The following is a 6,000-nucleotide window of genomic DNA, read 5'->3' on the forward strand; positions in this document are numbered from 1 at the left end:
CGGCGCTATTAGCACCGGGGGGTTTGGCGGTAGGGCTATTAACACCGGCGCTAATAGCGCCAGCATTACCGCCCAACTCGTGATGAGGCCCTAAGAGACTTAATGTTCTCATTACGGAAAGAGAACATCCTAGCACTACGCAAACATGCAGACATGCATCTGTTTACAAGACACCTTCCGGCATCTTGCTGAGGACAGAGGACATTGGAGTTGTTCCATACTGCTCTAGGTGGTATCTGTGAGAAAACCACCTTTGCACTCGGAAAAAGCAGCATCAGTGCCTTCACCAAGTCCTTCAGTGCACTAAGCAAACTTAGAGCACTGATGTAACCATGATGCAGTGGTCCACGATGCACCACTATAACATCAGGAATGCTGAAATTGGCCATAACTCTGCAAAGACCAAGCACTCCTTGCAAATTACGGCCAGGATCACTGGACCACAAAGCCTCCATGCCTTCAAAACCAGGATTGGCAGAAATGCCTCTTCGCTCTGCATACCTCTCCAAATGAATCTCCAACAATCAACACCCTGCAACAAACATAATGTGTGCCCACAATGGCACAATATTCAAAAGTGCTATTTCCACTTCAATGGTATTCTGTCACTGTGTTCCAAAAAGTATGCAAAGCCTGAACAGTATGTGTAGTTAGTATACGCTTATTAGTGTCATGCTTATTTGTAAAAGGCAAATTGCATTTCTATACACATGTTTGGCCCTTGCATTGAAAGGAATCCCCACGGGAGTGCTGCACACAATGACAGCGCTCCCTCGCCACCAAGTCTTGGATTTAGACATGCTGCAGTGTTGCTACATGGATCAAGTACCGGTGGAAAAATGCTACAAAGGAGTGCATGGTGCAATCTTTAACATTTTCAAGGTTTTGGTTTTGAGTGCATTTTGTCACAGCTCAGATTGCGATAGAATACTGCCTTGTACAAACAAACAGAAATTGACGAGACGGGTATACAATCCCATTTCAGCGCGATCCTAGGGTGTCGGAGGACGTCAAAGGAAACACTGATGGGGTAAGTACTCCTTTCTCTAATCAAATTCTGTTAGAGATATATATCTCTGGTTTGAATTACACATTGTAATCTTCTACACCACCTTGGAGCACATCAAATTTTGGTTGTGTAAACACCAATTATGAAATAGGAATCACTGGGATTTGCCTTATTAATACTGTATAATTGGAACAGTCCCCTAGACAGCAGTCCATAGGATTTTCTGCATACTGGCATGTCTTCCCAAGCCAGTAGAGAAGCAGCAAGAAGGGAACAGGCCAACACCGTTTTCATTGAAACTTTACCTTCTGGAAGAAACAAAGACATCGAACAAACAACAAAACCAATAGACAACAGTGAGATTGCTCTCCTCATAGAATTAGAAAAACTACCGAAAAAAGAAATCAGCAAATGGTGGGAAGAACATTCCATCCAAAACTACATGAATGTAGGGAGAATCCCCAGAGGGTTAAGGATATTGACCATACCATCCGTTGAAGAACAGGACTCCATTATGTTACGCGAATGGGGGGATGCTACCGATTGCTGTTCTAACACCTTCCTAAAATTACTTATTAGGTATGCCGGTAGTGATCGGACCAAGATCCTAATACAAATGACCGAGACAGAAGAAAAAATATCATTGGTCAAAGAAAGTGATGAAGGTAAAACATTGAAAGCAAACATGGAAGACAATTTAAAAATATATGAAGATGAAATCAAGCTTAGGAAACAACGTAAATTTGTATGTGACAATCAGGATTATGAAAGTGGCTGTGTTTACACCTTTGCACATAGATTTTACCAACTGAGGCAAAAGGTAACTGCAGTGCCAGTGGTATCTACGAGACAAAATGATAACATCACAGAACCTACTGCTTCCACTGCAGAATCAGATGTCACAGAAAGTGAGAATGGAGAGCCATCTCTATGCTTGCATTTTTTTAGAGGAAATTAGGCTACATTGCCAGGATGGAAGAGCAAACAAAAAAAATTCATTTCATTTCAATACAAGAGGATGAGAGAGAGGAGGAAAAAAAACACAAGGAGGGGGAAAAGGGCAGTAAGTACAGCCAACAAACCTCCAGCGAGATCTCTGCGCTCTGGCAAATAAGTAACACTGTGACAGAAGAGATGTGTTGGTCTGTGCTGTGCCCTAAAGTTAGTGAACCCATAGGCCCTTTTAAACGAGGTAGCACTCTATGGATGGATGGGGGCGCAGATCTTACTCTCGCACCAATAATCAGATCGACTCAGGAAGTTGGCAAAACACAACTGTCTTAATTGCAATATCATTAATCTGTCCGGCCATCTACTTACGGATGAACAAACTAAAGTACTCAATTTGGGACTCAACTTCTGTCCAACCGCGAGATATGACTATGTACAGACTCAGATTGATCTAGATAGCTTTATGGGTACGCTGCACCTTAAAAAATTCTTTGCAATAAATAAGTATAGGAAGCCACCCAATCCTGTGCAAGAAGGCAGCACTGATATTGCTATTGCCAAACTCAGTACCCTCTCCACTCTAATAAACTTGGAAAAAGGTGGTAAAATGGTAGGAATACGTTTTGATTGGCCCTCCACCAGTAAATTGAAATGTAAATCCAAGTTTAATCCTATGGGGATTCCTAGCAGTCATATTGAAGCCTTTCAAAATGTAGTTATTGATGACCAAAGAGCATGAGAAGAACTAGCAGATTTCAACATAAAGACAATCTGTCTAGGAAACATAAGAAAATGCTCATCGAGTTAAGTCAATTGCCAAACTGTTTCATCAAGCCGGCTGTTAAAGTCTGTAACATAGTTATGATGAACAAACATGACTACATAAAAGAGGCCTAAAAACAACTATATGACACAAAATGTTACGAGAAGCTGAGTATGAATCCCATAAAGAAAGTGGAAGGCAAAGTACAAACTTTCCACACTGAATGGGATAAATTAGGGATTCTAGAAGACGATATGGTGAAGTTCCTTTATACCAAGCATTCGAAATTCACAAGCATTCGAAATTCACAAGAATACCACTAGAACACCGGGAAGGCCCATTGTGACTCTCAATGGGTCCCTTTTGGACAACATGTCCAAGTTTGTAGAGATAGCAGTGAAAAGTGAGCAAAAGAGCAGATTGGTGATGTCACACGACGCAAGACTGATGCACCCAGAAGAGATGCAGAGACAAGACAGCTTAGATATTCTATAGGTATTAGAGAAAGTATTCCAAAAAAATTATGTAGCATTTCGGGATCGAGATGAAGATGCTTATGCTACGGAAGTGATGAAGATATCATGTGTCATTTTACACGTGTACAGATGCACAGAAATGCAAGCACACAAAGTATTCTTAAGACTAGCTATGTAGTGAATAGATTGCGGCATGCGCCAAACATATATATATATATATATATATATATATATATATATATATATATATATATATATATATATATATATATATATATATATGTATATTTATATATATATATATATATATATATATATATATATATATATATATATATATATATATATTACATGGCCACGGTAGTGGCCATGTAGTTATGGTTAAGTTGGTGTTTCCATAGGAAGAGCACTTTTTGGGCGGCTTATAACGTCGCTCTCCCTGGACGAATCCTCACCAAACTGTGCAAAAAAAGTATTTGGGTCACTCTGAATTATTTTGCAAAGTTTGGTGAGGATTGGTCCAGGGGGGGCAGAGTTATAGGGGGGGTCCCAAAACTTTTTTTTTCCCATAGACTGAATGGGAAAACATTTTTGCTTGCGTCTACAGCCCAAACCGCTGGACGGACACACGCCCTGTTCGGTCCGCGGAAAGTGTCCTGATTGGTCCATTGACTTGCGTGATGTCCGCGGACGCGTTCGCTGATTGGACGGCGTGGACCGTGAAGCGCGTCAGATTTTCGGTAGCGCCCGCCATCCTGGATTCGCGGATGTCCGCGGACAGCGCGGTGAAACATTGTTCAAAATTTGTATTTAGTAGAGTGTGTTGGTGTGTAGGAGTGTTTGGGGAGGGTGGGAGTGTATGAGATAGGATGAAAGTTGTGTTTTTTTATGTGTTAGATGTTCTTTATGTGTTCGATTTGTCTGCGGACATCACGGGTGTTCTGAAATGTTCTAAATAAACTGAATGGGGGGTGTTATGAGGACTCAATATGTGTCCGTTTTGTTCGCAAGCAAGCTGAAACTGTTCTAAGAACACTCGCGGTGTCCTGAAATGTTCGCAAATAAACAAAATGGGGGTGTCCTGAGGACGCTGTCCGTAATGTTCGTTGTCAAGTTGAATGTGTTCTAAGAACACTCGCGGTGTCCTGAAATGTTCGCAAATAAACAAAATGGGGGTGTCCTGAGGACGCTGTCCGTATTGTTCTCTGTCAAGTTGAATGTGTTCTAAGAACACTCGCGGTGTCCTGAAATGTTCGCAAATAAACAAAATGGGGGTGTTCTGAAGACGTTTCTAAGAACACTCGTGGTGTCCGGGGAATGTTCGTAGGGGGTGTCCTGAGGACGCTGTCCGTATTGTTCTCTGTCAAGTTGAATGTGTTCTAAGAACACTCGCGGTGTCCTGAAATGTTCGCAAATAAACAGGATGGTGGTGTTCTGAAGACGCTTCTAAGAACACTCGCGGTGTCCTGAAATGTTCGCAAATAAACAAAATGGGGGTGTTCTGAGGACGCTGTCCGTATTGTTCTCTGTCACGTTGAATGTGTTCTAAGAACTCTTGCGGTGTCCCGAAATGTTCGCAAATAAACAAAATGGGGGTGTTCTGAAGACGTTTCTAAGAACACTCGCAGTGTCCGGGGAATGTTCATAGGGGGTGTCCTTAGGACGCTGTCCGTATTGTTCTCTGTCAAGTTGAATGTGTTCTAAGAACACTCGCGGTGTCCTGAAATGTTCACAAATACACAAAATGGGGGTGTTCTGAAGACGTTGTCGAACACTCGCTGTGTCCTGAAATGTTCGCAAATATGAATGGGGGGTTGTGGCTGGCAAGTTGAATGTGTTCTAAGAACACTCGCGGTGTCCTGAAATGTTCGCAAATAAACAAAATGGGGGTGTCCTGAGGACGCTGTCCGTATTGTTCTCTGTCAAGTTGAATGTGTTCTAAGAACACTCGAGGAGTCCTGAAATGTTCGCAAATAAACAAGATGGTGGTGTTCTGAAGACGCTTCTAAGAACACTCGCAGTGTCCTGAAATGTTCGCAAATAAACAAAATGAGGGTGTCCTGAGGACGCTGTCGGTATTGTTCTCTGTCAAGTTGAATGTGTTCTAAGAACACTCGCGGTGTCCTGAAATGTTCGCAAATAAACACAATGGGGGTGTTCTGAGGACGCTGTCCGTATTGTTCTCTGTCAAGTTGAATGTGTTCTAAGAACACTCGCGGTGTCCTGAAATGTTCGCAAATAAACAAAATGGGGGTGTCCTGAGGACGCTGTCTGTAATGTTCGTTGTCAAGTTGAATGTGTTCTAAGAACACTCGCGGTGTCCTGAAATGTTCACAAATAAACAAAATGGGGGTGTCCTGAGGACGCTGTCCGTATTGTTCTCTGTCAAGTTGAATGTGTTCTAAGAACACTCGCAGTGTCCTGAAATGTTCGCAAATAAACAAAATGGGGGTGTTCTGAAGACGTTTCTAAGAACACTCGCGGTGTCCGGGGAATGTTCGTAGGGGGTGTCCTGAGGACGCTGTCCGTATTGTTCTCTGTCAAGTTGAATGTGTTCTAAGAACACTTGCGGTGTCCTGAAATGTTCGCAAATAAACAGGATGGTGGTGTTCTGAAGACGCTTCTATGAACACTCGCGGTGTCCTGAAATGTTCGCAAATAAACAAAATGGGGGTGTTCTGAAGACGTTTCTAAGAACACTCGCAGTGTCCGGGGAATGTTCGTAGGGGGTGTCCTTAGGACGCTGTCCGTATTGTTCTCTGTCAAGTTGAATGTGTTCTAAGAACACTCGCGGTGTCCTG

This window comes from Ambystoma mexicanum, chromosome 1p (genome assembly GCF_040938575.1).
Source record: "Ambystoma mexicanum isolate Mex_15411 chromosome 1p, UKY_AmexF1_1, whole genome shotgun sequence".
NCBI lineage: Eukaryota > Metazoa > Chordata > Amphibia > Caudata > Ambystomatidae > Ambystoma > Ambystoma mexicanum.